Source organism: Capricornis sumatraensis, chromosome 8 (assembly GCF_032405125.1).
Source record: "Capricornis sumatraensis isolate serow.1 chromosome 8, serow.2, whole genome shotgun sequence".
Lineage (NCBI taxonomy): Eukaryota > Metazoa > Chordata > Mammalia > Artiodactyla > Bovidae > Capricornis > Capricornis sumatraensis.
Genome location: NC_091076.1, coordinates 47,745,187 through 47,768,028, shown reverse-complemented (window position 1 = coordinate 47,768,028; position 22,842 = coordinate 47,745,187). Strand labels below are relative to the sequence as shown.

The 22,842-nt window shown below is 42.0% G+C and overlaps 1 protein-coding gene and 1 non-coding gene across 3 annotated transcripts in view; one reads left to right on the top strand and one right to left on the bottom strand.

The window, feature by feature from the left end:
• The window catches only part of FAT3 (FAT atypical cadherin 3), a 648,324-nt gene that overhangs the window by 616,225 nt on the left and 9,257 nt on the right, over window positions 1-22,842 (bottom strand). The window lies entirely within an intron of this gene.
• On the top strand, window positions 16,476-16,547 carry TRNAW-CCA (transfer RNA tryptophan (anticodon CCA)). Its single transcript has one exon. It is a non-coding gene; the product is annotated as a tRNA-Trp (tRNA).

Below are 22,842 nucleotides of genomic sequence, written 5' to 3'. Positions count from 1 at the left end.
AAAACCCGCCAGTATGTTTGGCATCTTTCCACCTCAACAGTGACCTTTCTCCTACATACTTAATCTAGATAAATGGTCTCACCAGCCCACACACATCACAAGCTAGAAGCCTGAGGACCATCACTAATTCTGTCATTAGTCACTCCCCCAGCATCACCATCTTTCCTCCCAACACAGGCATCCATGGGTTGCCAGATTCTGTGACTTCTCCTTCCTTAACAACCTGTGAACTGGCTCCTTCCCTGCATCCCTGCTGCCCCACCCTTACTCCAGCCACTTAATTCTGGATTTTCCACAACTAGTCGTGCCAAATCATCCTGACTCCAAATACATATAGCTCTTGACGAGCTTTCCAAACTGCTGCCCTGGCCAACTCACTCTCTACTTAAAAACCATCAAATGACAACGAGCCCTATTTGGCATAGAGCCCCATACCCTTCATCCCCCTAGACCTCTACCCACACTGAACTGAGGATGACGGTTCACCTTCTCACCTGTCTTCCTTTTTGCGATCTTTGCAATTGCCACTCTTGTGACTTTAGGTGGCAATGAGCCCTACCCACCATATGAAACCAATACCTAGAATTTTACTGGGATGTAGTTCCAACTGGACCTCCTTGAGGGAAGGATGTTCTGATAACTTCTCTCTCCAACACACATAAGCATATACACAAACACACACCAGCCCCTACAGGCCCTGGGCATTGCTGACTTTCAGCATGTATCGCAGTACATTGTAATTCCCCTTTGAGTCACAGGTCTCCTTAATTGTGTCCCCTACAAATGTCTTTGCAGCTCCAGAATCTGACATGGCTCTTGCCACTCAGTAAGGACTTGGGAAACGCTTATTTAAAAATAATTTAAAAGATGAATGCCATGGAGCCTTATCATACTTCTTATTCTGTGATGGAATGATCTGGGCCTGGGTCTGCTACCCACTAACAATCAGGCTATAATGGGAGTAGTTTAATCAGATGAACACACCAAAGAAAAGAAAAACTGCCAAATAAAATAGCTCCTGGGGAGCCCTCCCCTCAAATGGGTACCAAGTGGATCACAACTTACTTATTCAGTTCAGTTCAGTTCAGTCGCTCAGTCGTGTCTGACTCTTTGCGACATGACTGAGCAACTGAACTGAACTTATTCAACGTACTATTATTTCATAAATCTTATCTTCTTCTCGCTTGAGTTTAAATGACCCAAGGCAGTGATAGGCAGGCAGGCTCCTCTGTCCATGGGATTCTCCAGACAAGAACCCTGGGGTGTCCTCCTTCAGGGGATCCTCCTGACGCAGGGATCGAACCTGCATCTCTTATATCTCCTGCATTAGCAGACGGCTCTTTACCACTAGCGCCCCCTGGGAAGCCCAGGGACCAGATACACGACTTCATAGCCAATGGGAAACACTCCACCTATGTATTCATTCAGTGTCTTTTCCCCCAACCATGTACTGAATGTTTACTATGTTGAGGTCTTTTAAGGGGACCAAGGCATTTTCTTGAAGTAGGTATCCTTATTGTATCAAAGAAGAAACTGAGATATAGAGAGACAACTGCCCCAAATCCCACAGCTGAGAAGTGGTAGAGCTTCTATTTCAATGCAGGTAGTGGTTTCCAGGGGCTTCCCTGGTAGCTCAGCTGGTAAAGAATCTGCCTGCAATTCAGGAGACACTGGTCCAATTCCTGGGTCCAGAAGAGCCCCTGGAGAAGGGATAGGCTACCCAGTCCAGTATTCATGGCTTCCCTGGTGGCTCAGACGGTAAAGAATCCGCCTGCAATGTGGGAGACCTGGGTTCCATCTCTGTGTTGAGAAGATCCTCTGGAGTAGGAGATGGCAACCCACTCCAGAATTCTTGCCTGGGAAATCCCATGGACAGAGGAGCCTGGTGGGCTACAGTCCATGGGGTCACAGAGAATCGGACAGGACTGAGCAACTAAGCATAGCACAGTACAGCTAGTTCAAGAGCTCTTTTTTTTTTGTAATCCACTAAACAAAACCACCTCTTGCTCATGGCTTCAGAAGAATAAGAAGTTATTTTCTCTCACTTTTTAAAGCCTCCCTCCTTTTATTGCTTTGCGTTTTCTACTTTTTCTACATTGAGCCCTGTCATTTTGAGCATAATTTATAACAGCATAATTTATTAAAAAAAAAAATGATTTGGCTGACCACATAGTGAAAACAGTTTCTGCTACATTATAAAGAAAATATGCAGAGAGATCATAAAATGCTAATTTGATGAGCTGTCTAAAATCAGCATGAGTCCATTTCCAGACGCTCCACTGACGGACACTCAGGGCCACCAGCCCGCGTCCTGTGCTGCCTGCTATCCCAAGTGAAGCCATAGCCAAGAAAGATGCTACCTAATTTCACTGCTTAAAAAAAGATCCCTGCATGAATTAAAAAAGAGAGGTGATCAAGGGGAAAAAAAAAAAACAGGAAGACCTGGAGGTTGGTGGTGTTTTATTTGGAGGAAACTACAGCATGATTTCCAAGTGAAAACAGTCCAGTTCAAGCTCTGTGGTCAGCACACGGAATAGGAGCTCCGGGTGCCCACACTGTGCCGTGCAGATCCTCTCTCTGCTCTGTCTTCTGGGCGTCTGTAGAAATCTGGGTCACTCAATCACATGGCTGACCCACATTTACAGAAACCCAGCCTTCCCATCCTATTAGAAAAACAGCAGCTCTGTGGAAGCAAGATTTATGAATAACTAAATTTACAGATAAGCCCATTTTAATTAGCTCAAGAAGACGAACTCCACTCCTTCTTCCAGACAAAGCCAATACTGATTTTTCTACATCAGCACATCTGCAAACAGCTCCCCTGATTAGTCTACTTTAAATTCCTTTTGAGCATCATTAATTTGCTTCCCTCACTTTTTAAAATCTGTGCATCAGAAGGGCAGTGCTTTTGAGCCATCAGTTTGAGAGGGATGATGGCGCTGCATGATCCCCAGACGCCTGGTACTCCGGCTTCTGCACGTGCCTAAATTCAGTTCACTTCAGATTTTCACAATGAATCACCATATCAGGGACTGGGGGGGAGGGGGTGCGGGGGGGGCGGCGTCTAGCGGAGGGATTAGCTTAAGTGAGTTGTGAGTCAAAGTTCTTTTCTGCGGTTTCATGGTCAGAATTCTGGGACACACATATTCCTACTATTCTCTTTCCTTTTTCTAGGAATAAACCCTCTGAGAAATACAGTTTTGTCATTCAAATGCACTGCAGGAATTTCCCTTTTTCTTTGGGAAGCCATCCTTTCCCTGTTTCTTCCCTGATATACCAGACAGAGAAAGAGTGAAGGCTATTTAGCAGGGGGTATGCAGATGGGAAGAAAGTGAGGGGTGACCAGTGTGAAACCCTCAGAGATTTTTACAAGGAAATGCCATCTCTGCATGCTGCCCCAAAATCGCTGCTCCAGAGTTAAAAGATAGCCCCTCCTCCCCCTGCTTCCAATCACACAGAAAGGGAGGCTGGTATTAATGAGTTATCACACTTGTGTCTGCACATGTTCCTGTGGGGAGGCAAAACCTCCTGTAAAACACATGTAAATTTCTTTGTTAGGCTCCAGCGACTCCTGGGAAGTATACCTTACAATCTGCGCATTCCAGAGGAAATTCATTGGTTCAAATATATATGTTTGGATCAGCAGGCAAAGAGATAACATGCCAAGTTAATCTCATTTTTCTTTTCCTTTAAAAAAATTTTATTTGCCCATCCCTTTTCTTCTTTCCTTTCAAAAAATGTGTTTGCTGAACTGTGGATCAGGGAAATTCCGCAGATCTATCATAGCTGGATGACAGCAAGGCATCTGACAAAATCTCTCATGAGATCCCAGAGGACGTGACAGGGAAAATGTGGGTTGAAGGACAAGCCAGGGAAAGGGTATAAAAGTGTCTCAATTTCAGTATACGGAAGGCAGTGGCAATGTAGAATAAGAGTCTCCAGGGCTTTGTCTCTGGACTCTGAATCCAGGTTACTTGCCTTTGTCAACATTTTTCTAACGACTGGAATTAGGTCCTGAACATCTCACCAAATTTTCTCATGACTTGACATCAGAAGGAAAAGCAAATATCCTGAATAATAAAGCAAGGCCCCCCAGTGACTTCAACAGGCCAGGACAGTGGTCCTCCAAGTGTGTTCTGCACATCACTTATCTCAATATCATCTGATTTAGAATGAAGTATCCACTTTTAAATGCAGATGTCTGGTTCTCTCTACACCTGCTATCTTGTGGCAGACACTCTTTAAGAAACACGTGCACGCCAATGTTTGTTGCAACACTATTTGCAACTGACGAGATACGTAAGCAACCTAAGTGTCCATCAGCAGATGAATGGACAAAGAAGAAGTGGTACGTATATACAGTGGAATATTACTTAGACATAAAAAGAATGAGATAATGCCATTTGCAGCCACATGCATGGACTTGGATGGCCTTATGCTAAGTGAAGTAAGCCACACGGAGAAAGACAAATGCTGCATGATACCACAAAACTGTGGAATCTAAAAAGTAAATGAGCTAGTGAATAAAACCAAAAAGAAGCAGACTCACAGACACAGAGAACAAACAAGTGGTTACCAGCAGGGAGAGGGATGAGAGGGCAATGTAAGGGTTCTACTCCCGTATCTCTTTTATTTTTTGCTGCACTGGGGCTTCATTGCATCCCTTGGGCTTTTCCCTAGCTGCAGCAACCATGGGGTTCTCCTTGCAGGGTTGGCCTTCTCCTGTCCTGGAGCATGGGCTCCAGAGCCCGTGGGCTCAGCATGAGCTTCTCTAGTTGCAATGAGCTGGCATAGCTGCCTCATGGCGGGTGGGATCCCAGTTTCCTAACCAGGGCTCAAACCCGTCTCCCCTACATTGGAAGGCAAATTCTTCACCACTGGACCACCAGGGAAGTGCCAAGGTAGAGGACTTTTTAAAAAGGCTTCCTGTGGGCTTATATAAAATCATGTGTGTGAAACTTGGAAAACTGTAAAGCACTGTGGAATTTTAAAATGTTGTCAGTCAATTAAAAATAAATTTAAAAAAAAAACTGAACAAGAACAGAGTCACCTGAAATAGTACGTCTTGATCTATAATTTGGTGTGTCCATGAACATCCTTCCTGACACACACTTGAAAAAGGCCATTAAACTATGGCAATCTCAAGATGAGCAAAACTTAAAGGAGGTAAAACCCTCCAAGGTATTTGTTTGTTCTTGTTGTGTTTAATTTAGGGAAGACCAAGGCGTATCTCAAAATGGATTTAAGTTGGGGCTGACAGGCATCTAGGTGGTGGCAGAAAGATTAACACCAAAGGACACTCTCGAAGAATCAGAGAATGTTCCTGTTTAACCTCTTGTGAGGCAGAACCTCATAACAACCTCCCCTCAGTATATGAAAGGTTTTATTCCAGGTGCCTTCCTGGGAGAAGCCACCCCAGCAGGTAACTCCATTAGCTTTGTTACTTTAATAACAACCAGATTCACCAAATGAAAACTGAAGAAAATATTGAAAAAGGATAATGTAAATACTGCTTATTCCAGAAAATGACACTCCAGTTGACCACCCCACCATTTTGGTCTCTGTGAATCTTGTATTTTAAATACCAACTCTGAAATCTACTTCCAAAGGTCAGTGTGAGACTCATGCAACTTTCAAACTTGAGAAAATTAAAAATACATGTGAAACCGTGTTTATTTAATTATTAAATCCTAGAAGTCAATATTAAAATCTAGAATCAAAGGAAAATTCAGCTTCTGCCCCCTTAACGGGAGGTGTTTTCAGGAAGTCTGCTATCTTCTAACATAATATGCATTTGATTTGAGCCAAAGCATTCAATTTTCTCCTGGATCTTTTGGCATTTTATAAGATCAGGTCCTCTGAAAGTAACTAATACTGCAATAAAGAAGCAACAAAAACTCATGAAACAAAAATCCCGCTGCAAGCACACAAACTCCCCTCCAATGTTTGAGAAAAAGACAGCATCTCATGTTTCTTTCATTCTCTTTCTTAGGCCTGGCATGCTTATTTTCCCGTAATAAATACTTAGTGTTCCAAAAATATTTCCCTCCAAGAAAAAAAAATAAAACAGAATAGGATACTTAAAAAGGGCAATTAACCCATACACTTTCATACTGTTACTAGGATTCGTCAAAATATACAATTTTAAAATGGAAAAAAAAAAAAAAAAAAACCAGTTCATCAACTCATCATTTTTCAGCTAGCTGGCTATCTGCTCGAACAAAATGTATAGGTTTATTCTTTCAAAGTCAGATCAAAGGTGCTTCAGAAATATAACATCTTTCTTTTATCACTAATGGGAAGATAAAGCAAGATGTGGTTTTATCCTTGAAACTCACCTCCTGGATTTATGATAACATAAATCCCAGTCCCTAAGATTCCTCTTTCTCTTTTAACCATGGGGTCCCTGAATCACATGGCTATACTCTGTGCTTAGGAACAATAGAAACGGAAGATAGAAGACAGACTGGTGGTCTGCAGGCGAGGGGGAGAGGGGACTGAGAGTCCCTGCTCAGTGAGTACCCGGGTTGGAACTAGAAAGAGGTCTTGGCTGTACCACAGTGTGAATGCCACAGGATCCAGCACTTGAAAATGGTAAATTTCATGTTATGTGAGTTTCACCTCGGTACAACAAAAGCCAAAATCAAAACCAGGAAGATGCCCATGTTTCCCTAAGGACATCATCCCTCCAACAGCTCATGGACAGAAAGAGGTCAGCTGGGGTAGGGAGCGTGGAGCAGAGTCTATATTCTGGCACCTGCACGTAGAGATATGACCCCCCACCCCTCTCCCAACCCGTGAACAAATTCTAGCTGCTAAATCAAAGACTGGTGTGTTACCAAGACATTCTCTCTCGAAAGGGAGCTTCCTTAAAGAGAAAGGGATCTGGGTTTTGCCTCAGCTCTGTGAAAGTGTTAGTCACTCATTCGTGTCCAACTCTTTGCAACCCCATGGATTATATTCCACCAGGCTCCTCTGTCCATGGGCTTCTCCAGGTGAGAATACTGGAGTAGGTTGTCATTCCCTTCTCCAGGGGATCTTCTCAACCCAGGGACTGAACCCAGGTCTCCTACATTGCAGGCAGATTCTTTACGGTCTGAGCCACCAGGGCAGCCTATGAAGACAGCTAAATTATACTGACTATCCTTAACCCTGAAGGGTGGGTGATAATTATGCCTGTGGCTGTCAAGGTCACATGGGCGCCACTTCACGTAGGGAGGCACAGTTAACACGGTTTCTTTCAGGGTGCTCAAAAAAGAAGAAAAGAAACAGCTGTATAATCACAGGATCAAGCAGACAGCCAAGTCAGCCTGGAAAAGGGTGACGGAGCAGGGAGCACTGAATAGCCACAAAACACTGAAGGCCACAGGGCAAGTGTGATGTCCACATCCCAGGTACAGACTGTGCACTCCAGCTATTAGCAAGAGGCACAGTAAGTGTCAAAGGTCACAAAGGTCAAATGGGAATTGTGAGGATAAGAGATGCCACTCCTTGTAACAGACATACTCACATTTGTTTTCAACCCGAACCTTTCCTGCATATCATTCCTGTTACAAAATTTAACCCCATTTATCTTGAGAACAGATCTTCACCTGTACTGTTTTATTCCTAGCTCTTCCTTGAACACACACCCACACACCCACCCACACACACACACACAGAGGAATCTAATTAGATGATGGCATTCCATCCCAACAATGTCATCAAGCAATGGTGCTATCCCTCTTGTCTCATGGTTAATTCCTCCGAATGTTCTTCCAGTGATGACCTAAACAGCCCCTTCAACCTGACCTCACCTCACAGCCCCATCCTGGGACATCCATCTTTCAGAACTTGCTCTGATTCTTTGTCAAGCTTCTTCCTTCCTCAAACAGAGAGAACTTCACCCCATATTCTTTTGCTCCAAAGACCCTATTCTAGTCATGTTGGCAATTCTAAAACAGTGATAAAGTTCAAACCCAAATGCACAATTTTGCTTTTTTCTTCTGATACTTAGGTTGTTTTTGATGACATCAGTGAAGACTCTCACCCTGAGTATAAACGGATGAAGAAGCCAAAGCTAAGGGCTGACCTGCAAACCTCTCTCTCATTTGTCCACAAGAGTCTCTTGGCTAACAGAAAATGAACCACCCTAGCCCAGAGTATCAGGCTGCTTTCTCATCTCTCACTCAACATATTCAATTTGGTGGGGGCCAATCCAGAATAATCTGCCTTGGTCTGGGTTAGCACCAGTGAGAACTGCCTGGCCTGTACAGAAGAGATGATTCCCCGTCTGTGAGGACCATTTTCTTGGCCGCATTAAACAATGTAACTCATCAAAACTAGTATACACTACCTGTCAGAAAAAAAGGAGTCATGGCTTGGTAAATATAGAAATGTCTGATAACTGAATGCTCTTGTGTTTCAAATATATGTTTCAGCCTTTGGGGGCAGGTACAACTGAGCACCATTAATTTCCATCACATTCCTTTTGGAGTGAGAAAAGCTAAAGAATATATATAAGGAATCTTGACCATGGGTGATATAGAAAATAACTCATTTAGTATATATACAAAATCAGTTGTGGAACAAGCTTAAAACCATGCTATTCTAAGAAGAAAAGTAGATTATTTCCTGCTGAAGAAGAAGGTAGAATGAAGGGAAAGACAAAATTGTTAAAGAAGTCAGAGAAGTTTTATCAGTAGAAAGCACATGGATGGGAGGATGGTTGGCGGGTGACAAAAACCTAACTTTGAAAAACAGTAAAGTGCTTTTGCAAAGAAACAGCAGAAGAAGGCAACGCACATAAAGGAGAAGCTGAGGATGAAGATACTTTTTTAAAAAATGCCCAAAAGAGAGGTATGAAATTGGAGGCCCTTGGCCCAGTGGAAATAGTATGGAATACCTTAGATAACAACCACTGCCTGAAATGATCCCAAAGTGCCGGCCAGGGTATGAGGCAGCAGCTGCTGAAAGAGACAGGGATGTGCAGGGCTTGGTGAGCGGAAGTTGCCAGTAATAAGTTGATAGGGCCTTACTGAAAAAACAGAGTGGAGAAAAGAGAGATAAAGGAATTATGTGGATGACAAAGTCCTTCAGATAACAGAGTCAGCGTAAGAAATGGCCAAGAGGACATTAAACAAGAGAAGCGGCCAGGTGACGAGAAAGCATGGGGAATCAGAGAGGACGCTTACTCAGAAGCGGCGGCAGGAGCTTCCCCGCTGGCTAAATGGTGAGAACTCTGGCTGCCACTGCAGGGGGATTGGGGTCACCCTCTGCTCAGGGAACTAAGATCTCACATGGCTTTTGATGTGCCCAAAATATTTTCAAAAAGTGATGGGCAGTTTTGTGGATGTTTTTTTGTTTTTCCCTTTTGGCTCTGTTTGGGTACAGAGAAAGAATGATTAAATACAAGCTAAAAAACCCTACTGAGGTCAATGGGATAATGAAAAGTTATTACAAAGTAAAATTACTTTTAAATATAGCCTATTTTAATTTTTGTCTCTACCTTCAATAACTAGGAGAAAACAAACCATGGATCTCCAGCACTGGCAAGGAAGCTCTTCAGGAGAGCATTTGTGTCTCAATTTTCTTTATCTACATACTGGTTTTTCAAAACTTTGAACCACAGTAGAACAAGAAAGCTCCTGGGTCAAATCCCCACCTGCTCAGAGGTGAAGCTGATTACCAGAAAACATGCCTCCTTCACCTCATCCAACCTTTGCAAGGAATGAGACAGAAACGCAGAGCTGCGGCTGGAGGTACACAGCCAGCCCTTTCCTTTTCCTTTTCTTCCAAAAACCCCCACTCAAGCTCTGACTGGTGAGCACAGGACACAACTGTGCTTAAGAAATAAATCTTTGGAAATCCTTCGTGGTGTGTATACCTATACCTAGATCTAGCATCTGGAGAAGGCAATGGCACCCCACTCCAGTACTCTTGCCTGGAGAATCCCATGGATGGAAGTGCCTGGTGGGCTGCAGTCCATGGGGTCGCGAAGAGTCGGACACAACTGAGTGACTTCACTTTCACTTTTCACTTTCATGCATTGGAGAAGGAAATGGCAACCCACTCCAGGGTTCTTGCCTGGGGAATCCCAGGGACAGGGGAGCCTGGTGGGCTGCCATCTATGGGGTCACACAGAGTCAGACCCAACTGAAGCAACTCAGCAGCAGCAGCAGCAGCAGACTTAGCATCTGTTGGTAGATAATTGCATTGCTTCCAAGACTTGATATTGCAAATAGCACTGTCTATGAACATTGTGGTGCATGTATCTTTTCAGTGTTCTCCAGACATATGCCCAGGAGTAGGATTGTTGGATTAGGAGTACGGGATTAACAGATACAAACTATCATATACAAAATAGACAACAAGGATTTACTGTATAATACAGGAAACTATATTCAGTATCTTATAATATTCTATAATGGAAAATCTGAAATACACACACACACACACACATATATATATATAACTGAGTCATTTTACTGTATACCTGAAACTAACACAATGTTGTAAATCAACTACATTTCAATATTTTTTTTAAAAAAGCGAAAAAAAGAAAAATAAATCCTGCCAAAGGAGCTTACAATTAAGCAGAAAGAATAAGATAGATACATAGCTGATGCTGAACTAAGATGAGGGATATAGTTCAAGCTGGGCCTATACACCCAAATCTTGCACATGCCTGGCTAATCCAACAAAATCACAGAGCTAGCTGGAAACAGTCAGTTCAGTATGTTGGTATTATGAGTATAAAAACATTTTGAAAAAGTTTTGTCATCTGCCCTCTGGGCAGCTGAACAGAATCTCGATACATACAGTTTTATTTCCTAGGTAAATTTGGAGCACAGTTGGATTTTTAAAAATTATTCCTATATAAACTATTAAGTTTAACCACCAGTAATAACTCCTATTGCTGCCTGAGAGTTCCTGGAAGAAAAATATAATTAAACTTTGAAACTGGATTGTTCAAACTGATAGTCTTAAAAATTACATATTCATAAACACAAGAAGAGGCAACATGTTGGAAAAATGAAGTATTTGGGCAAGTCACCAAACCATCTTGTGCCTCATTTGTAAAATGGAGAGAGGGTAATAACCCACAGGATACTGCAACAATAAATGAGATGGCACACCCAGCAACACCTTTAAAACCCTTTATCATTACACTGTTACAAGTTCTCATTCAACTTGCGGTATTCAACCACAGATGGTGGTCAGAAACATGTTTTGCTATGCATGAACTCTTCTTGGGTTTTATTCGTTTCTTTTTATCCATATGTGTACAGAACACACAGGTCTGAAAATTTGTACCTCAATATTCTTAAGCCTTTAAAGCTGCTTGCAATTGAAAGTCATATTTTTAATGTCTGCTGAAGGGAATTTACACTGTATTTATGGCCTGGACATAATCATTACCTTCCAATAAAAGTGACTCATTAAATAAAAGGCAATTTTCAACCATGAGCTTCTAGGATACATTTGCTTACTAAAGGAAATCCAGTGACTTCCTGCTCAGTATTTTTCTGCATTTCTTACTACAGTTATTTGGGGTTCATATATTTATTCAAGATCTACCAAATCTGAGCGACTCACAGACACTGAAAGACAGAAAACAATAACAAGAAACATATAAGCAAAGAAAACCACGCTCGTTATCTGAAGTGAGAAATGCTAGGATCTATTTGAGAGGGACAGAGAACTTCTGATCTTCATTCAGCTTCTGGTTAGAAGCTGAAACACAGCAGTGCTGCTATTTCCAACATCTTCATTAAGAATCCCATGGGCCAACTAGGAAAGACTCCCCAGCAAGCAGAGAAATCTTCCTGAGTGACAGGGCATCTACTCATAAACCCGGGTACCAAGCTCTTCGTGTTAACTGAGCATCCGAGGTCCCCAGAACGCTTCAGTGTCTGTCCCAGAACCAATCCTGCACGCTCCCACCCGTGTGCTTTCCCACCGCAGCCCTGGCAGCCTGAGACCAGCACTGGCAACTAGACAAAGCGACGGTTTAATTTTACCAAAGGGCTGGAAATTCGACCTCACAGCTGGAGAAACTGCATTGAGTTTGATCAGAACAAAGAAAGCAGAAGCCTCTCCCTTTCACCAACCCACACTAGTGGCCTGGCCAGCCAGTTTTAGCAGAGAATTTTCAGCAGCCCAGTGTTCTCCCAGCAAAGCCAGTGGAACAGGGCTGGGCATCACTGGGTTTACCAGGCACTGCCAGAAGCCAGAGGGGGATGTGTTGTGTTCATGTTTTTCATAGCTCCCTAATATTTTAGAACAACAATGCTACTGTTTCTCATTTTAATGTGTAGTGTTCTAATGTTGGACTTATTTAATCTTACCCCAAACAGCACAGTAATTGCAGAGTAGAAATCCACTTTGGGAAAAGGAGTGTTTGCATATGCTAATGATTTCCAGAGTTCTGTGACTAAAAACTGAGCATGTGTGATTTAAAAAGAAAAGTGTGTCCTGCCCTTCACTTCAAATGATAGGTGTGATGTTTTCAGGTCAGTAAACAACAGAATGTAAAACAAGTTGCAAAATATCATAAAGCATGGTCACCCAGAATCCTCACAAGTATAAAGTGCACAGTCAACTCTGGGGTCAGCCATTCTAGTAAAAGATGATGTCTGCTTATGGCCAAGTCGGTAACTCCACATCTCAGTAGTAAATATGGTTAACAATGACAACCTAAGACTCAACAGCATCTTCTGAATCATGGAAACAGATCTCAGCAAACAGCGGCACATGATTGCAAGTCCTGGGTTCTAGGCTCAGTTGTACCAGTGACAATTTTGGGATGGTAGAGAAGTCACTTTATCTCAATAAGTCTCATCGTCCTCAAATTTCAAAGCAGGGCCCTGGACTAAATATGCTCCAAAGAATCATCAAAGAGTGTTTAAATATCCAGTTCAATTATAATTTTGGCCAAAAAAGGGGTATTAAATTACTCAAATTCTTTGAAAATTAGTAATTTAGGTACAGGGTATATACATGTTTCTTTTATTAAACAGGACAGCACACTTCCTCTTTCCTCACAGGCATGCCTTATCCTCCCAACTAGAATAGAAATTCTCCAAGCAAGGCACCAAGCACCTCACCCAACAGCTAAGACATCACACCTGATACAGCATCTGCTCAGTTCAACAGTTTGAAAGACAATGAGTGAGCGAGTGCTTAGTTGTTCAGTCATGTCTGTCTCATTGTGGCCCCATGGACTGTAGACTCCTGGGTTCCTCTGACGATGGAATTTTCCAGGCAAGAATACTAGAGTGGATTCTCCTCCAGGGGATCTTCCTGACCCAGGGATCAAACCCAGGTCTTGCATTGCAGGTGGATTCTTTCCTGATTGTGCCACTGGGAAAGCCCCTTAAAGACAACACATTTAATAAAAATCAAAGTAGAGTTGCTCTAAAACAGTATTTAGAAAAACAGACTCTAGAAGGAGGATGGGAAATAATTGTATCATTACCAAGGTAAATAGATTTTCCTCTTAAGATGTGGGCATGTTGGAATTAAAGATGAAGTCTGAGATGGATCAGACTTCCCTGGCTCAGACTGGTAAAGAATCCACCTGCCAATGCAGTAAACCTGGGTTCAGTCTGGGTCGGGAAGACGCCATGGAGAAGGAAATGGCAACCCACTCCAGTATTCTTGGCTGGAAAATCCCATGGACAAAGGAGCCTGGTGAACTACAGTCCATGGGGTTGCAAAGAGTCAAACAGGGCTGAGCAATTAACACATACACATTGACATCAAGACTTCTGAGTCACTGGAAAATACTTTAAAATAGGATACTTCTGGGTTGAACAAATCTGCATTTACAATTGTGTCTTTTAAATTACACTCCTCCTACAGTTCCTAGTGGTTTTGTTAATCATGAAGAGCAGTTATCAGAGTTTGTCTGTGACCATCAGCCAAGTTTGTGCCCTGTCTTTCTTGCCTTCCTGCAAGCTGAAGTAACAAGCTTCCACATCTAAAACACCTCTATGACTCAATCCAGAGGCTGTCTTAGTGAGGCCTTCTCTGAAACCCTCTGCTACCTACACACATTCTTTCTTCCTTCCTCGAAGATTTTTTTAGGTGCTTAGCACTTAAACCCATCAACACATTGCATGTTATACTTATCTTGATTATTATCCATTTCTCCATTAGAATGTTACAAGGATAAGGATTTTTGTCCACTTGACTCACTGGTCTAACTTGGTGCCTAGAACAAAGCTCATCACATAGTAGGTGCTCAATATAGACAATATATGATGGCATACCTTATCTGATACTATCAAATATATAACATATTACACCTTTATAACATATAATATTATATGATGTGTATTATGTGTTATATAGTATGTTTTGGGGGGCTTTCCCAGTGGCTCAGTGGTAAAGAATCTGCCTGCAATGAAGTAGACGCAGGAGATATGGGTTCAATCCCTGGGTTGGGAAGATCCCCTGGAGGAGGGCATGGCAACCCACTCCAGTATTCTTGCCTGGAGAATCCCATGACAGAGGAGCCTGGCGGGCTACAGTCCATGGGGTCACAAAGAGTCAGAGCATATTGTAAATGTATTTAATATGTGTTATAGTTCTCTTCTATGATCATTATATTAAATATGACATGTATAATATGCAGCACACATTATAATGGGTTGCTGAATATTGCAGATATTCCTTTTAAGCTCCTACCAACAAAGGCACATGAGAAAAGGGGTGCACAGGGCCAGGGTGGGGGTGGGGGAGGCATTTTTCTAAGAGGCCTCAACAGGGGGGCTCCAGGGGCAGTGTGTAGTCAGGATAAGGACAAGGACTCTGAAGTGAGATGATCCTTGGCTCTGCTACTTGTAGCTTTTTGAAATTAAGCTAGTTATCCAACCTCTCTAAACCTCAGCTCCCACACCCGTAAGTCTAGGGTCATGAGACTCTGGCCATGAGCTTAATGTGTGGACTGCATGGGTTCCAGTGCATGACACACCCTGCAAAGTCTAACAGACGAAACAGTGCTAGGTGGTGGCGGCGGCCCCAGCGAGGAGGACAACGGAGATGACTACACCGTGACAAGGAATGAGATGGGGACACAGGCGAAGCAGACACCCTTTCACGGCACCCTCAGACCTTAGGCTCTCTTCTCCCTCCCCTGCATTTCTAGCCCCCAGACTCATGCACGCACAGACGGTTGATAAAACAGCACTCAGATTTCAAGAAAGAAGAGGTGTTGCAAAGAGGTTTGGCACACATCGATCAAAGATCTGGAGCACTGGCAGTTCTTCCAGGGCCGTTCTTCACACCCAGGGATCAAAGAAACAGGAACCATGACAACCTCACAAAACAGAGCCACTGGGGAAAGTGCCATTTTGGGTAATGGAGTTTTCCAGGCATCTACGTAGGCATCACAATACTATGGGTTGTTTCTTTCTGCTTAGACTTTGTTTGGACCAAAAATCTTTCCCAAATACATTGAAATTCTCTGCCCAGCCTCTGTGTACTGCCAAGATCCATTAAGCTCAGCCCAATCCACTACCCGCCCCAACAGAGTTGAGGAGTTGATGTCCCAGGTGGCAGATCTGATCAATAGAAGGTCAAAGAGGGAAAGAATCAAGAGAAAAGCTGCTTGTCCTTCCCTCCATCTCCAGGCTGAGTGGCCCAAGATGCAGAGGTTCCATGTGACCTCCCTAGAGACAAGCAGGGTGACTGAGAAACAGGCTGGCACGTTTTGTAAAGCTGTGACCAATGAAATTACATACTCATTCATATTTGGTCTCCCTTTCTGCAGGTCTTGACTTCCCTTTTGCCCTCATATGTGTTCCACTGGGACTGCACCCTTAATAAACATTAACATGTGCTGTAATTTTTGCCTTGGGCTCTGTTTCCTAAGGAATCTGGGCCTCTACGATGATTGGGACTCTTCATTATAATGACCAGCTCTTATACTGGCTTCTAATGAAGTCATGGGCTCCCTTTGGGTCAGCCCTCAAGGAGACACTTCGCTGTTTATCCAGCAAGTGTCTGAAGTGTAGGGAAGTGATTAAGAGCTCAGATCGGGGCTAGCCTGCCTCATTCAAATCCCAGCTTTATCACAAGCTGGGAAACCTGGACAAGTAACTGAAAACCAAGCTTTTGTTTCTTCATCCTTAGATGTGGGTAAGCAAGTAACGACTTCATGGAATCCTCGTGAAAAGGAAATGATTTAATACTTTCTAATGCCTGACACACAATTAACCTTCAATGGGGGTTAGCCACTGAGTTCTCTCACTGTCTGATTAACAGGGTTAATCCTCATCGTTGCTACTATGCCACCATACAGCAATCCTCTCTGCTGTACAATCTCTAAGACACTAGAGGATCATATATACGGAATCTAGAAAAATGGTGCTGATGAACCCATCTGCCGGGCAGGAATAGAGGCACAGATATGGAGAACAGACTTGTGGACACATCAGGGGGGAGCAGAGGGAGAAACTGAGAGGGGAGCACTGACATATATATGGGCTTCCCTGGTGGCTCAGAGGTTAAAGCGTCTGCCTCCAATGCGGGAGACCCGGGTTCGATCCCTGGGTTGGGAAGATCCCCAGGTAAGTAAGACAGCTAGTGGGAAGCCACAGTAGACACAGGGAGCTCATCTTGGTGCTCTGGGAGGACATAGAGGGGCAGGACAGGAAGGCAGAGGGAGATCCAAAAGGGCTATACATGGCTGATCTAGTGTTCATGTATGGAAGGGAGAGCTTGACCATAAAGGAGGCTGAGCACTGAGGAATTGATGCTTTGGAACTGTGGTGTTGGAGAAAACTCTTGAGAGTCCCTTGGACTGCAAGGAGATCCAACCAGTCCATCCTAAAGGAAATCAGTCCTGAATATTCATTGGAAGGACTGATGCTGAAGCTGAAACTCCAATACTTTGGCCACCTGATGTGAAGAGCTGACTCACTGGAAAAGACCCTGATGCTGGGAAAGATTGAGGGCAGGAGGAGAAGGGGATGACAAAGGATGAGATGGTCGGGTGGCATCACCTTCTCAATGGACCTGAGTTTGAGCAAGCTTCGGGAGTTGGTGATGGACAGGGAGGCCTGGCGTGCCGTAGTCCATGGGGTCACAAAGAGTCAGATACAAATGAGTGACAGAACAACAATGGCTGATTCACAACGTTGTACAGCAGAAACCAACAAAACATTGCAAAGCACTTATATTCCAATAAAAAAAAGAGAATTCTAGCTTACTAGAATTGTGTGCAAAGTAGAACTAAATAAGATCCAGGAAAAAATGCAAGAGTTAATGTATGTCAGAACAAATTATTTTCAAAGTTTTGTAAAAGGCTCCCCACAGCAATTTTTCTTTACACTCTGCTTCTTGCTTATATTGTACCAAATTATCAAGTTCCACATTAGCTACTGTACATTTTTGAGTCCTGTGGTGTGACTGTGGAGCAGGAATTCTGCCTTAGCATTGACACCATTGAGTGCCTACCTTGTCTTAGCTGTGAAACACAGGAGTTTAGTGACCATAAATGAAAGTGTGACTCATTCCGATTATTTGCCTTCTTGAATAAAACTACCAGACAGACAGATGGACAAAGGCTGCACTTTTAGCAATTAGGACAATGTTTTAGGAAATTGTTATCCAAAACTAATCACCATGTTTTCAATGCAAGGCTTATTCAGTCTAATCATGTGGCAAAAATTTCTTTTGCAGTATCCTCAAGGTGTGAGAAAGAAATACAGAACTCTACCCAGGTTTGGGGAGAGATACTGATATGTATGAGAGCAGAGGCTGAATATACACAAAAGAAGGCTTTAACCTTGGTTTCCATCACCACAGTCTCACTCAGGATCTCAGGGTCTCATGCTGGCTCATGAATGACATGATATCCCAAGTATAGAATTCTCTATCAAAGCTGATCTTGTCAATGTTTATTTTTAATAATAAGATTTTATCAAAGTGCAGTCATGGAAATTAGAAACATCCTACCGATGCCAGCAGCCCATGGGGATGGAAATGACCAATTGTGAGATGTGCTGCTGACATGTACAATATAATAGTAATATATTAGATTGTCAAAAAACAGTGTAATAATAATCTGGAGGCCTTCCCTGGAGGTCCAGGGGCTAAACTCCATGCTCCTAATGCAGGGGGTCTGGGTTCAATCCTTGGTCAAGGAACTACCCTACATGCTACCCCTAAGAGTTTGCATGCTGCAACTAAGACCTGGTGCAGCCTAAATAAATTATATATATATATATATAGTATGAAGCATGAACTGTTAGTCACTCAGTCCTATCTGACTCTTTGCAACCCCATGGACTGTAGCCCGCCAGGCTCCTCTGTCCACGGGATTTCCCAGGCAAGAATACTGGAGTGGGTAGCCATTCCTTTCTCCAGGGGATCTTCCCGACCCAGGGATCGAACCTGTGTCTCCTGCATTGCAGGCAGATATGTTACTGTGTGAGCTACCAGGGAAGCCCATATATGTGTGTGTGTGTGTGTGTGTGTGTGTGTGTATAAAATGCTGAAATTATAGTTAAGTGAAACCCCTAATAATTTAGGAGAAACTTCAAAGTCATGCTTTTAGGATAAGATGAGTTGAAGAAAAGGAACTCTGTGACAATCATTAGGACAGCTCTCAAAGGCCATTTTTCTTGGCGTCCAAGAAAAACTGGTATATTCTTTCTAGTAAATTCCCAAATAGGAGTTAAAAAAAGAGTTGGGCCCAGGGAATAATGGCAATTCCCTCCGCAGCCAACCACTCAGAGAAAGCAGTGCACTCAAGACCATCTTTCTTGAACTCTCAGACTTATCCTTCGAGTGCTGCTTTGGCCACACGACTTCAGGGCACCTTCTTTAGATACTTGGAGATACCAGGGAACCTGGATCCACTCACTTGCAACCTTGATCTTATGACCTTTGCAATGTTATGTTTGTTGGTTCAATAACACACTCAAGTGACAAGAACCTTAAACCTGGTCTAGGTGTCAGCAAACTACAAATCAACACTAGACTTTGTGGCCTGGCCCAGCTCCAATAACCCTCCAGTCCTTCCCACCAATGACCTTAAAAATGTCAGAAAAAAATGTTCTTTTACCAGTACTCATCACAGATGCACATTTAATATGAAGCCATCAAAGCTTCCAAGCCCCAGGGAGAATCCAAGTAATGGTTCACAAGATTACGCATTTGGCGCTAGTGGTAAAGAATCCGCCTGCCAACGCGGGAGACATAAGAGATTCGGGTTGGATCCCTGAGTGGGGAAGTTCCCTTGAAGTAGGAAATGGCAACCCACTCCAGTATCATTGTTGGGAAATTTCATGGACAGAGGAGCCTGGTGGGATATAGTCGATGGGGTCTCAGAGTTGGAAAAGACTGAAGCAACTTTGCACACACATAGGCACACTAGGGATCTAAGTGAGAATGAGTTGAAGATACATTAGGCTTGCATTTAATGGCTCACCATCAATACCACATATAGACAAATTGTTACCAGCTGCCCAGGGTAGGAACGGCTTACCAAAAGCCTTTTCCTACCCATTGCACTGAAACAGCCAGCTCTGTAGCATGGACGTGACAGGACAGAGCTTGCATCACCACACAACCATAACCTGGAGTGACCATTAAAGAATTACGGCCACTGGGGAGGAGAAATTAGGGACCAGAGGTACAGAGCCAGGAGCTAGCCTGTGGAAAATTCCCCAATCATTAGACATGCAAGCTTTTAATTGGAAGATTTGGTTCTGAAAGTTTTCTCCTGAAAAGAAGCATACAAATTTTAAGTGCACCATAAGTTATTTCTTTTGGTTGATTAGATTCTCAGAAACGGAAATTACTAGAATTGTTTTTTGTTTGTTTACAGAGCACAGACCTATAGCAGTCAGTTATTATTAACAGCAAGTAGATCTATAACAGTTTATATGAGAAATAAACTTGACAGAGATTTTTTTTAACTTTGACAGCAACGGAGAAAATACATATAGCACGATCAATAACAAGCTGTGTCTCTAGAAAAACATTTCTAAACTCTGAATAAAAAAAATTTCAATCAACCACACTGGGAGAAAAATAATCTTTCTGAACTTTTTATAGAAACAATTATAAGATTATTATCTTATAAGACGCAATCAAAGAAAAAATGCAACCAAAAAGTATACAGGAAAAAATGTATTAGAAATGTGTGGTAGATACTTTATAAAATACAAACAAAATATTATATAATTATAAATTGCATTTATATTTAAAATAAATATAAAAATATAAACAAAATATATTTTTTCTGAGATTTGTGATACATGTGTTTGTTGACTTTCAAACTCATGAATTACTGTAATTTCTTTCCTCATTCTAAGCAAATATAAAAACTTTGTAGTCATACTGTTTATACTTTTTCCTCAAAGAAGCCACCCAAATTTTATGAGTTTCAAGCCTCATAAAAACCTCGATCTATTTCTGGGGCTATGCATTCCTTGACAATTAAGCCTTGCTGATATATCATCATCAACTGACTTTAATGCTCTGGTTATCTCTCAGACTGTCCTTTCTCCAATTGGAATTTGTAAAAATCATCGCATAATGCCAAAGGCTGATGCCAAGGCCACAATGAACATGATAAATGGCCAGCACAAGGCTCTCACTTAGGTTATGTCACCGATGTATCCCACAGTTTGCAATTACATGCTTCTCTGTCTCTACTACTCATCCTTGTCTTAAACATCTATGCATCTTCTTCAGCCCCAAAGCCTGCAGAGAACCTGTGTACTACATAAATGTGGCAAGGAAAGAAGGAAGAGGAGGAAAAAAGGGAGCAGAGAAGCAGCGAAAGTGAAGAGGTAGACTTTTAAGGAAGAAAGTGTAGAAAAAGAATTGAAAATGGTTTAAGCACTGTTTCATAGATTGTGCAGTTAAATCACAAAGCCTTTTTGTTTTTACCATAGCATCCGTGTGTGTATATGTATGTATATGTATGTATGTGTGTGCTGACCTGTATGGACCACAAATTTTTATCTTAATTCCTTCAATTTTTATTCAAATTTATTTAAACTTTTAGACTCAAAATATTTCTTATTCAATATATTATTTTATTTGGCATTATTCTCACCAGCATACTGCTTTTTAAAAGCAACTTGAATGTTACCTATATTATGCAAATGAAAATCAGGGAATTTAATCACGCAGAGTTGTCCTAGAGGAGCCATTAAATCATCAAATGTCCAAAGGAAAAATTTGGAGAGTCCTAGTATATTCAATAATCTGCGTATCAGTGCCCAGAATTTAATATAAATTGAATTGAATCCTACACACAACTCTTTGTAGATTCTGTCTGTTGATAAGACAAGCTTTCATAAAAACTGGCAAGCTAAAACTACAGACTGCAGCCCATTTTCATTTTCATTTCATTTTCTTTTCAATGAAACACAGTGAATATAGAGGCATCACATAAATATTTATCAAACTCTATAATTCTTCCAAATGTAATAATAAATGAAAGTATCCTTCAATATGCATATAAAACACCTGCAAAAAATTTTTTTTAGAAGACTGAAATGAGATACAAGCTACCTGAAGCCACAAACAATAAATTTACCCCAATACCTCTTCCAGAGAGCCAGTAATACATGGAGCAATCATGATCGTTTTCGTAACCTCTGCTTACTAGGCCTCTGAAATTTCATTCTTTGCTAACTGAAGAAGTAAATATCATTCAGCATCACCTAGCACTGAGGAAATCATGATGCTGCTGACAGGAAGGGCCAGGTAAACTGTGGGAAACCTCTATTATTAAAACATAAAAGGAGGAATGGGTTCAGAGGAAAGACCACACAAGCTTCCAGATTGTTGGCTTGCCCCCCAGTGTGGATTTCCTCTTTATGCTGGTCATTATATTTATCATTTACTAGTTACATGGGGACAATGGCAGCATAGAGTTGATACACAAGGCAGAAATAATCACAGATTTGAACCAAGGGTCCTCTATTAAAGCCTGAATTGCCTTCAGTCTACTGCTTAGAAAAGGTCAAGAAGAAGGCACCTGCTGAAAAGAGTAATGAAAGCATGCTGTTCATTATTTTCCAGAAGCTTCCACCCCCCCCCCCCGCCTGATTTACATGACAACTATTAGATTCATCTGAATGTCGTGGAGTGTTCAGAGCTCCTCCGGGAACATTATATTTCTCTCAGATAATTATGATCAAAAAGTCTAGAGCTAAAGGGTAAAAATCCAGAGCCAAGAAAAGCTTCTGCTATCACTTGACCCTAACTTCATTCCTCTCCTTAACTTGCTCTGGTCCCAGGGGCAAATTTTGAGCCAAATTCAATGAATCTCTTTTGACCTAGATGGGTGGGGGATACAAATATCACCTGGAAAAAAGAATGAGGATGGGAATCACCATTTAGTCTGGAATTATCGTGAACTACACCAAAGTTGCCGAGAAATATCTGTCTTACTCCTCAAATTGTCAAAAAGGAGTTGAAATAGCAAGTTTTCGGAAAAGAAGCTGGAACAGTTAGCAGCTGTCTATAAGAAAAAATATGATTTCCAATGCCTCTGATTGTCAGAAAACAGAAGCTTATACTTTATGACATTATGCAAGAAACATGATCCTATGGAAATTACCCAGCTCTTTCAATATCTGACTTCTGCAATGATAAAAGGCTCCTCAAATTTTTAACAATACAAATGTTTCTCTTCCCGTTTTTGATTCACCCACTCTTGACACTTGATTAGAGTCTGCAAATAAAGAGTGTTAGACTCAGCACTGGCAGCTAGCAAACAATTCTTCATTTGAACTAACTAAATAAATGCTACATAGTTGCATATCTTTATTCTTTCCCTGGCCACCAGTTGAAATGAATTCTTCTCCCTATAAAAGATCAAGTATA